The sequence below is a fragment of the Callorhinus ursinus genome, unplaced genomic scaffold, assembly GCF_003265705.2.
Source record: "Callorhinus ursinus isolate GAN/ISIS: 27379988/994484 unplaced genomic scaffold, GSC_fseal_2.0 scaffold4, whole genome shotgun sequence".
Classification (NCBI taxonomy): Eukaryota; Metazoa; Chordata; class Mammalia; order Carnivora; family Otariidae; genus Callorhinus; species Callorhinus ursinus.
This window is the reverse complement of record NW_027397066.1, coordinates 139,744,658-139,756,120: the sequence shown is the minus strand read 5'-3', so window position 1 is coordinate 139,756,120 and position 11,463 is coordinate 139,744,658. Positions and strand designations below refer to the sequence as shown.

General features: G+C 37.7%; 1 pseudogene; it reads right to left on the bottom strand.

The window, feature by feature from the left end:
* Window positions 1–525: 525 nt before the first annotated feature.
* Window positions 526–10,866, bottom strand: LOC112825796 (protein S100-A6 pseudogene; annotated as a pseudogene).
* Between the last annotated feature and the right edge of the window lie 597 nt (window positions 10,867–11,463).

The following is an 11,463-nucleotide window of genomic DNA, read 5'->3' as shown; positions in this document are numbered from 1 at the left end:
GCAGGGGCTTGATCTCACATCACATGAGATCATGACCTAAGCTGAAACCAAGAGTTAGATGTTCAAGTGACTGAGCCACCCAGGGGGATAGGGTCAATTTTTAAAACTAGCTTGCTGTTTTTAGAGTATGATATATTCTCACTATGAACAAAATTCTGACATGACAGAAAAGTACAAAGAAGAAAGTAAAAATATACCTAAAATTGTATCACCAGAGAAAACATCCGACAGTATGGTAAACATCCTCCAGACATTTCTCTATGCATTTCTACACATTTGTAGATTAATGCAATTTTACATAAATGAAATCACACACTATATGCACTCTTTTGAAACATGCTTCTTTTCAGCCAATCATTTGTCCCTGAGATCTTGCCATATCCATCAATAAAGAACTACTTTCTTGTTTTACAGGCTGACATGTATTTTTTTTTAACCAAAAAAAGATACTTATTGAACAGTTACCCACCACTGGATTAGACTTAGGCAGGCCTTATAGACAGTCTCCACCTTCCTGATTTATTTTCAGCCCTTGAGAGCATCATTGTAGATCAAAGTCAAGGCCCCCAGGAAGGTGACATATTCCTGGAAGCTCACCACTTTGCCCTTGTTCCGGTCCAAGTTGTCCATCAGCTTTGCAATCTCAGCATCCTGCAGCTTCAGGCCAATGGTGAGCTCTTTCTGGATCAGCTCCATCAGGTCCTTCTTGCCCCGGGTATTCTTGTCACCATCGCTGCCCAAGTACTTGCAGAAGATGACCACAAGGAGGCTAACGGCCTGATCCAGCGGGCGATCCTTAGTTGGGCAGTAGGCTCAGAGCACATGGCAGGGGGAGTGTGGAGGAACCACCGGGGTGGTGGCCAGCGCACATTTTAGCCTACAGGCTGCAGTGTATTCTACTGAATCCATGTGTTACCTTGACACAACTTACCTAGGCTGGTTCTGAATTTCTACCATTATAAAAAAGAGCCACATGAGGTATCCCATGGTTACATCTATTCTCACTCATTTATTTCTTTTGGATAAATTACCATATGTAGGGTTTTAGGTCATTTTTATGCATATTGCCAAACTATCCTCTAGAAATATTGTACCAATTTATATTCCCATCAATAGGACATGAGAGTATGCATTTCCTGAAACCATATCCAATTCTGAATGTTATTAACTTTTTCAATATTTGTTGAGATCCAAAAAATGGTATTTAATTGATATTTTACTTAGCTAGTATTTGATTCCTAATAAGAATAAACATCTCCTGGGGCGCCTGGGTGGCTCAGATAGTTAAGCATCTGCCTTCCGCTCAGGTCATGATCCCAGTGTCCTCGGGGACCGAGCCCCATGTCTGGCTCCTGGCTCGGCGGGGAGCCTGCTTCTCCCTCTCCCTCTGCCTCTCTCCCTGCTCATGCTCTCTCTCTGTATCTCTCTGTCTCAAATGAACAAACAAACAAACAAAAAATCTTAAAAAAAGAAAGAAAAATTTTAAAAAAAGATTAAACATCTCCTATGCTTATTGGTTATTTGGATTCCTTCTTTTTTTTTATTCCTTCTTTTTATAAATTTCCTGTTCATATTCTTTTGTCATCTTTCTTTTTGTTTCTCCCATATATGTACACATTTTTTTTATTTTTAACACTTTGTTATGTGTCATGTTATGAAACATTTTCCTGATTTGTCATCTCTCTCTCTCCCTTCCTTACAGTGTGAATTGTTAAGTTCATTTTTTGTTTGGTTGTCTGCAACACAAAAGTTTAAAAAGTCAAAGTTATAAATCTTATCTTTTTTGGCTTCTGAATTTTTGTGACATAGTTTTAAAAAGTCTGCCATATCTCAAAGGGAAATATATTTATCCATTTTTTTCCTCTAGTACTTCTGAGTCATCTATCACACTTACATATGTGATCCATCTAGAAGGTATTTACCATGTAAGGAGTTAAAATCTTGATCTGTTTGGTTTTTTCTTTTTTTTTTTTCCCTGGATGGATGACTAATCTATTGTCCCAAACCCTTACCGAATGACTTTTCTTTACCACTTATTTGAAATGCTACCTTTATCTATAAATTAATATATTTTCATCTGGCATAGTGATCAACATTGTATTTGGAGTCAAACAGATCTCTTTGATCATTTTCTTCATATAGCACTTCTTGTTAAGGTTTTGTTATTTAATTTACATTTTTGTTCCTATTGAAATTGATGTGTTGTGTGCCACTCTATTTTATGACTAGGGATTTTTTGTATATAAGCCAACTATTAATTTTGTACATATAGTTTAAAATAACCTCCAAAAATGACAATTTTGCTGCTTCCATTCCAGTTTTTATTGGGTTCCCTGTTTTAATATACTGGTGGCACCTCTATTTTACTACAGACATTAATGAGTTAAGGAAAAATTCATCTAATTCTACTTTACTGAGTGATTTCATTGGAAATGGATATTAAATTTTGTTAAATGCATTTTTGGCCTCAATCAAGATGATCATACAGTTTCTCCTCTTTGACTTACTAATATGGTGATTATATTAATAGTTTTTTAAAACTATAAACCTCATTTGCATTTCTAGAATAAATCCCACTTGGTCATAGAGTATCAATCTTTTAATATACTTCTTCATTCTGTTCAAGATATGCAAGATTATTTTCACATTTATAATTTGACTATAAATAGTGTATCCTAACAGTCCCAACATTTTTTCTTTTGGTTCTACTTCAGGTACTAACTTCAAAGTCAATTAATGTAAAATACATTGCTTGGGGCGCCTGGCTAGCTCAGTTGGAAGAGCAATAACTCTTGATTTCTGGGTCATGAGTTTGAACCCCATGTTGGGTGTAGGATTAAGAGATAAAATAAATAAACTTAAAATAAATAAAATACTATGCTTTATAAAATGGAACTACTAAACAAAGTCAGAAATGAAAGAGAAGAAATAACCAACACCACACAAATACAAAGGATTATAAGAGAATATTATGAAAAATTATATAGAAGAAACGGATAAGTTCCTAGAAACATATATCCTCCCAGAGCGGAATCAGGAAGAAACAGAAAATTTGGACAGTAATCAAATTGGTAATCAAAAAACTCCCAGCGAACAAAAGCCCAGGACTGGATGGCTCCACAAGTGAATTCTACCAAACATTTAAAGAAGAGTTAATACCTACTCAAACTATTCCAAAAACAAAGAAGAGAAAGGAAAGCTTCCAAATTTGTTCTATGGAGCCAGCATTACCCTGATACAAAAACCAGATGAAGACACCACAAAAAAAGAGAACTACAGACCAATATCTCTGATGAACATGATGCAAAAATCCTCAACAAAATATTAGCAAGCAGAATCCAACAATACATTCAAAAAAATCATTCACCACAATCAAGTGGGATTTATTCCTGAGATGCAAGAGTAGCTCAATATATGTAGATCAATCAATGTGATATATCACATTAACAAGAGAAAGGATAAAAACTGTATAGTCATTTCAATAGATGCAGAAAAAGCATTTAACAAAGTATGACATCCATTCATGATAAAAATCCTGAACAAAGTAGGTTTAGAAGGAATATACCTCAGCATAATAAAGGCCATATATGAAAAACCCACAGCTAACATCATACTCTGTGTTGAAAAACTGAGAGCTTTTCCCCTACGGTCAGGAACAAGACAAGGGTGTCCACTCTCACCACTTTTATTCAACATAGTACTGGAAGTTCTAGCCACAGCAACCAAATAAGAAAAAGAAATAAAAGACACCCAAATTGGTAAAGAAGAAGTAATACTTTCACTATTTGCAGACAACATGATACTATATATAGAAAACCTTAAAGACTCCACCAAAAAAAACCTAATAGAACTAATAAATGAATTCAGTAAAGTCACAGGATACAAAATCAATATACAGAAATCCACAGCATTTCTATATACCATTAATGAAGTAGCGGAACGAGAAACTGAGAAAACAACCCCATTTACAATTGCACTAAAAAGAATAATATACCTCCAGGGGTGCCTGGGTGGCTCAGTTGGTTAAACGTCTGCCTTCAGCTCAGGTCATGATCATGGGTTCCTGGGATCAAGCCCCATGTCCCCTCCCTGCTCAGTGGGGAGCCTGCTTCTCCCTCTCCCTCTGCCTTTCCCTCCACTTGTTTTCTCTCCCTCCCTCCCTCCCACTCTCTCTCTCTCTCTCCCCTCTCAAATAAATAAATAAAATCTTGAAAAAAAATTTTTAAATATTTTTTTTAAAAGAATAAAATACCTTGGAACAAATTTAACCAAGAAGATGAAAGATCTATACTCTGAAAACTGAAACACTGATGAAAGATGAAGATGAAACAAACAAATGGAAAGATATTCTATGTTCATGGATTGGGAGAACAAATATTGTTAAAATGTCCATACTACCCAAAGCAGCCTACAGATTTAATACAATCCCTGTCAGAATACCAACAGCATTTTTCACAGAACAAAAACAAATAATCCTAAAATTTATATGGAACCACAAGAAACCCAGAATAGCCAAAGCAATCTTGAAAAAGAAGAACAAGACTAGAGATATCATAATTCCAGATTTCAAGATACACCACAAAGCTGTGGTAATCAAAATGGTATGGTACTGGCACATAAAAAGACACATAGATCAATAGAACGGAATAGAGAGAAATAAACCCATGATTGTATGGTCAATTAATCTTTGACAAAGGAAGCAAGAATATGCACTGGGAAAAAGACAGTCTCTTCAATAAACAGTATTGGGAAAACTGTATAGCAACATATAAAAGAATGAACTTGGACCACTTCTTTACACCATAGACAAAAATAAACTCAAAATGGAAAAAAGATCTAAATGTGAGACCTGAAACCATAAAAATCCTAGAAAAGAGCACAAGCACTAATTTCTTTGACATTGTCAATAGCAACATTTTTCTAGATACGTCTCTAAGGCAAGGGAAACAAAAGCAAAAATAAATTATTGGGACTAACCAAAATAAAAAGTTTCTCCACAGCAAAGGAAATAATCAACAAAACAAAAGACAACCTACTGAATAGGAGAAGATATTTGCAAATGATATATTCGATAAGGGGTTAGTATCCAAAATATATAAAGGACTTACACAACTTGACACCAGAACACCCCCAAAAAATCCAATGAACAGACATTTCTCCAAAGACATTCAGCCGCCCACAGACACGTGAAAAGATGTTCCACATCACTCATTATCAGGGACATGCATATCAAAACCACACTGAGGTATCACCTCACACCTGTCAGAGTGGCTAAAATCAACAACACAAGAAACAACAGGTGTTGGTGAGGATGTGGGAAAAAAGGAAACCCCTTGCACTGTTGGTGGGAATGCAAACTGGTACAGCTACTGTGAAAACAGTATGGAGTTTCCTTAACAAATTAAAAATAGAATTACCATATGATGCAGTAATTCTGCTACTGAGTATTTACTCAAAGAAAAGAAAAACAGTCATTTGAAAAGATATATGTGCCCCTATGTTTATAGCAGCATTATTTACAATAGCCAAGATATGGAGGCAACCCAAATGTCCATTGATAGATGAATGGATAGGGAAGAGATGATATATATATATTGTACCCTCTAGATCCACCCATGTTGTTGCAGATGGCAAGATCTCATTCTTTTGAAAGAATGAAAGTACTCGGGCGCCTGGGTGGCTCAGCTGGTTGGGCGACTGCCTTCGGCTCAGGTCATGATCCCAGAGTCCCGGGATCGAGTCCCACGTCGGGCTCCCTGCTCAGCGGGGAGTCTGCTTTTCCCTCTGACCCCTCTTCCCTCCCGTGCTCTCTGTCTCTCATTCTCTCTCTCTCTCAAATACATAAATAAATAAAATCTTTAAAAAAAAAAAAAAGAATGAAAGTACTCAGCCATAAAAAAAAAAAAGAATGAAGGGCACCTGGGTGGCTCAGTCATTAAGCATCTGCCTTCAGCTCAGGTCATGATCCAAGGGTCCTGGGATCAAGCCCCACGTCAGGCTCTCTGCTCAGGGGGAAGCCTCCTTCTCCCTCTCCACTCCTCCAGCTTGTGTTCCCTCTCTCGCTGTGTCTCTCTCTGTCAAAATAAATAAATAAAATCTTAAAAAAAAAAGAAATCTTGCCATTTGCAACAACATAGATGGATCTAAAGAGTATAATCCTAAGTGAAATAAGTCAGTCAGAGAAAGACAAATACCATATGATTTTATTCCTGTGAGAAATTTAAGAACCAAAACAAAATGAACAAAGAAAAAAGAGACAAAAAAACAAACTCTTAAATGTAGAGAACATATGGCCCACAAAAATGTACATAACATTATTCATAATAGCCAAAAACTGGAAACAACCCAAATGTCCACCAATTGACAACTGGATAAACAAAATATGGTATAGCCATACAGTGGAATATTATTCAGCAATGAAAAGGAATGAAATACTGATACATGCTACAACATAGATGAAAGTCTTAAAAACATTTTGCTAAATGAAATAAACCAGTCACAAAAGGCCACATAATGTATATTTCCATTTATATGAAATGTCCATAATAGGCAAATCCAAAGGTACACAAAGTGGGTTAGCTGTCGCCAAGGGCTGGGAGTGGTTGGAAATGTGGAGTGACTACTAATGGGTTCAAGGTTTCTTTGTAGGGTGATGAAAATGTTCTAAAATTAGGTGGTGGAGATAATTAAACAATTCTGTGAATATATATCACTCAATTACATACTTTGAAGGGCTGAATTTCATTATACGTGAATTTTATCTCAATAAAGCTGTTTTTTGGGGTTTTTTTAATCATATGAGGGATGCCTTTGTGGCTCAGTCAGTTAAGTGTCCAATTCTTGATTTTGGCTCAGGTCATAATTTCAAGGTCATAATTTCAAGGTCATGAGATTGAGCCCAACGTCGGGCTCCACGCTAGGCACCTGCTTAAGATTCTCTCTCTTCCTCTCCCTCCACCCCTCCCCCGACTTGCACATGCTCCCTTATCGAATATATCATTTGCAAATATCTTCTCCTATTCAGTAGGTTGTCTTTTGTTTTGTTGATTATTTCCTTTGCTGTGGAGAAACTTTTTATTTTGGTTAGTCCCAATAATTTATTTTTGCTTTTGTTTCCCTTGCCTTAGAGACGTATCTAGAAAAATGTTGCTATTGACAATGTCAAAGAAATTAGTGCTTGTGCTCTTTTCTAGAGCGAGGTCCCTCTCGCTCAGTCTAAAAAATAAAAATAAGTAAAAAATTTTTTTTTAATTTTATGAGGAAAAAATATTGAAGCCACATGTGGGAAGCAATTATTTACTTTTTTATTTTTTTCTCTTTCCAAAGGCTAGCTTAAGAATTGAAAACCTCTGTTAAAAACTGAAGCTTGGGTGGGAGGGATGGGGTGGCTGGGTGATTGACATTGGGGAGGGTATGTGCTATGATGAGTGTTGTGAATTGTGCAAGACTGTTGAATCACAGACCTGTACCTCTGAAACAAATAATACATTATATGTTAAAAAAAAAAAAAGAAGAAGATAGCAGGAGGGGAATAATGAAGGGGGGGAAATCAGAGGAGGAGATGAACCATGAGAGACGATGGACTCTGAAAAACAAACTGACGGTTCTAGAGGGGAGGGGGGTGGGGGGATGGGTTAGCCTGGTGATGGGTAATAAAGAGGGCATGTATTAAACGGTGTTATACACAAACAATGAATCATGGAACACTACATCAAAAACTAATGATGTAATGTATGGTGATTAACATAACATAATAAATAAATAAATAAATAAATAAATAAATAAATAAATAAATAACATTCTATGAAAAAAAAAACTGAAGCTCTGCCGCAGAGGAACAAAGAACACCCTAAATCTCTTGACTATCACAGACTGAGAAATGTATGAGGTTCCCAGCAACCAATCATAGACCTGTACTAGTGAACAATAGTGTAATTTCCCTGATCTATAAAATTTTGCTGACAAAAGGCTTTACATTTAAAAGATATAAATGTAAAATACATTTGCACAAATTCAGCTGACTTTCCATGTCTTCTGCTCTTACAAGGTAGTGATGAATCTGCTGGGAGTAGGTTGGCAGGTAGCTGAGCATATAGGAAGGATCTACAAAGGGTAACAGGAGGGAGGAGTATCAGAGATCCATGATGTGCTTGTCAGAGAGGGGCACTCTCATCCATCGGCATGTTCTCCAGGCTTTGTACCCTTCTTGGGAAGGCTACAGTTCCCAGTATCTCACCTCAGAACAATTGTGAGGCACCTGGTCCTAACTGTAAACCCTGAAAGACCAACCACATCAACTCATGCGAGTCATCAAACAAGACCCAAGTTATCCTTTTGTTGCTGCTGTTGTCTAAAGGGTCGTGTTTCTTCATGAAATCAGTCAGAGTCTGGTCTAGGGATCTTTTAGGAAAATGTAATCAAGTCTGTGTTTAACACTTAATTCCCAATTCAGTACAGTATGTTAATGAACACTGACTAATGTGGAAATTATAGTACTGTAGGGTGCAGTAGTACTGATTTCAATTCTCGCACAGGAAAAATTCTACCTCTGTGTTTGCTCTCACCTGCAATCACTGTGGTGCAGCCATATATCTTTGAACAACTTAGACTTAATTTTTGAAAAGCCTTTTTAAAGCGTCTTATTATCTAATAGTTGTTAGGACTGGGTATCTGTGTTACAGATATGCTTCAAGAAACAATAACCATGGAAAAATTTCTGTTTTTTTAAAAGTACCGTACTGGGGCGCCTGGGTGACTCAGTTGGTTAAGCAACTGCCTTCAGCTCCGGTCATGATCCTGGAGTCCTAGGATCAAGTCCCACATCAGGCTCCCTGCTCAGCGGGGAGCCTGCTTCTCCCTCTGACCCTCCCCCTTCTCGTGATATCTCTCATTCTCTCTCTCTCTCTCAAATAAATAAATAAATAAATAAACAGTACCGTACATACTGCTAACCTTTCCACTAGTAGTAGTAGAATAATAATTATTATTATGGAGGGTCCTTATCCAATATACTTGGAATCTAGTATTTAAACAACAAAGGGGGATAGGGTTTCTAGTAATCAAACTAATAAAGGGTACCTGGAGCATTTATTATGATAACAAATATCCCAGAGGAGGAAAATGTTACAAAATACATCTTCAAGGATGAAGATTGTCACTACTTATCCACTATTAGTGAGCAAAAATTTTAAAAACTTTTTCTATAGTGCTGATGAATTTGTACTGACCTATTATCACTTACTTGCCAAGATTTTCTCATAAGATAAATATCTGTGTGACAGATATTACAGCTGAAATCGATCTCACTAGCCAGAAGTGGGTCACATGGACACCCATACATGGAGACTGGCTGGGGAGATCAGGACTATGGTTCAGGTTGGGTCAGCCAACCAACAATGTCAGTCCCACCATCCCTTCCCTCACACACTCCTGACCTCACTGAACTCTGTGAAGTCCAGCCATAGGGACAAGCACAGGCGCATGTAAAAAAGAAGACTGCTGGGGCACCTGGGTGGTTCAGTCGTTAAGCATCTGCCTTCAGCTCAGGTCATGATCTCAGGGTCCTGGGATCAAGCCCCGCATTGGGCTTCCTGCTCAGCGGGGGAGTCTGCTTCTCCCTCTCCCTCTGTGCTCTCTCTCTCTCTCAAATAAATAAATAAAATCTTTTAAAATAAAATAAAAGACTGCCTATTTCACAAATTACCCAATTACCAGTTTCACTTATGTATCAGTAATGAAGAGAATGCGGTATCAAAATAAGGAGAGACATAGGGCACCTGGGTGGCTCAGTTGGTTAGGCGACTGCCTTCGGCTCAGGTCATGATCCTGGAGTCCCGGGATCGAGTCCCGCATCAGGCTCCCTGCTCAGCAGGGTGTCCGCTTCTCCCTCTGACCCTCTTCCCTCTCGTGCTCTCTATCTCTCATTCTCTCTCTCTCAAATAAATAAAATCTTTAAAAAAAATAAGGAGAGACATATAGATACAGATTAATGGAACAGAATAGAAAGTCTAGAAATAGATCCACACATATATATGGTCAAGTGATTATCAAAAGATGTCAAGGCCAATTAATTGAGAAAGAGTAAGCGTTTCAACAAACATTGGAAGTGGGCTTTCATATGGGGAAAAAAATGAACCATAAACACTATAAACAAATACTAACTTGAATTAATATAAAAGCCCACATTTCTGGAAGAAAACATAGGAGAAAATCTTTGTGATCTTGGCTTAGGTGAGGTCAAAGCACAAACCATAAAAGAAAAAAAATGATAAATTGGACCTCATCATATTAAAAACTTTTGATCTTTAAAAGACACAGTTATGAAAATAAAGCAAGACACAGAAATTCTGAGCTTCCTTTCTTGCTAGTGATCTGAAGAGGCTATAGGACTAAGGAAGTCCTCATGCACTAATGGATGGAGATAGATTCATGCACAGTCTGAAGAGCACTCTGGCAGTACTTAATCAAATTAAGTACATGTATAATCTGTGGCTCAGCGGTCTCCCTCCTGGGTCTGTACTCCAAAGACATCCTCACACAAGCCCAGGAAGGGGCATGTATAACTACTTTCATTGCAGTACTAATTGTGGTGGAAGCCAAAATGGTATAAAGCAGAGAAGCAATTACTATTAATTTATTTAGAAAACTTTTTAGCATTCCCAGACCCCCAAAATAACCTCTTTTAAGCTTCTGTGATATTTTAGAACACATCTTGCTAACAGATGCACAAAATAAATCCAGATAAAGCACAGATGTGCATGAACAATTCTAAGCTATGGCAGCTTGATGCCGAGATGCTGAGGGTAGTTCCCAAGAAAGAAGCCTGGCGAGGCCACTCTCACCGCTGAGGGCAGAAGTGAGGGGCATGATCCACAAAACAAACCCTGACCACTATTTTCATTCTTCACCTCTTTCATAAAAGCAAAAATCCTGTTTGGATTTCTTTCAGTTAACTAAAACAGCTACTAACGTAGGTCTTTCATGAAAGTGAACTTTCGAGAAGCAGGGTCGGTGGCGGGCGAAGGGGGGGGACGCCTGTACATCACATCAACTGTAATCTTTAAATCGGAAAACAATTCATCCTGGTAGATTCTACTTTTTATTTTACAAAAAGGAAAATGACCACTATGCACCCATTAGGATGGCTATTTTTTAAAAAAGGGAAAATAACGAGTATCTATGAAAATGTAGAGAGAAATTGGAACCCTTGTGCATTGCTGGTGGGAATGTAAAATGTTGCAGCTGCTGTGGAAAACAGTTTGGCAGTCCCTCAAAAAGTTAAATATAGAAATGTTATGGGGTCAGGGAGAGCAACAATCAAGAAAGAATTCTTGAGACATTGTATGGTGCAACTTAGTAGGTTTATTTAAGTAGCACAGGGACGAAGTAGAATGACCTGTACTTTTGCTACATGAAGCCGGTGGTTATATGCTTAGTGCTCAAGGGGGAGGGGACATTCAGGGA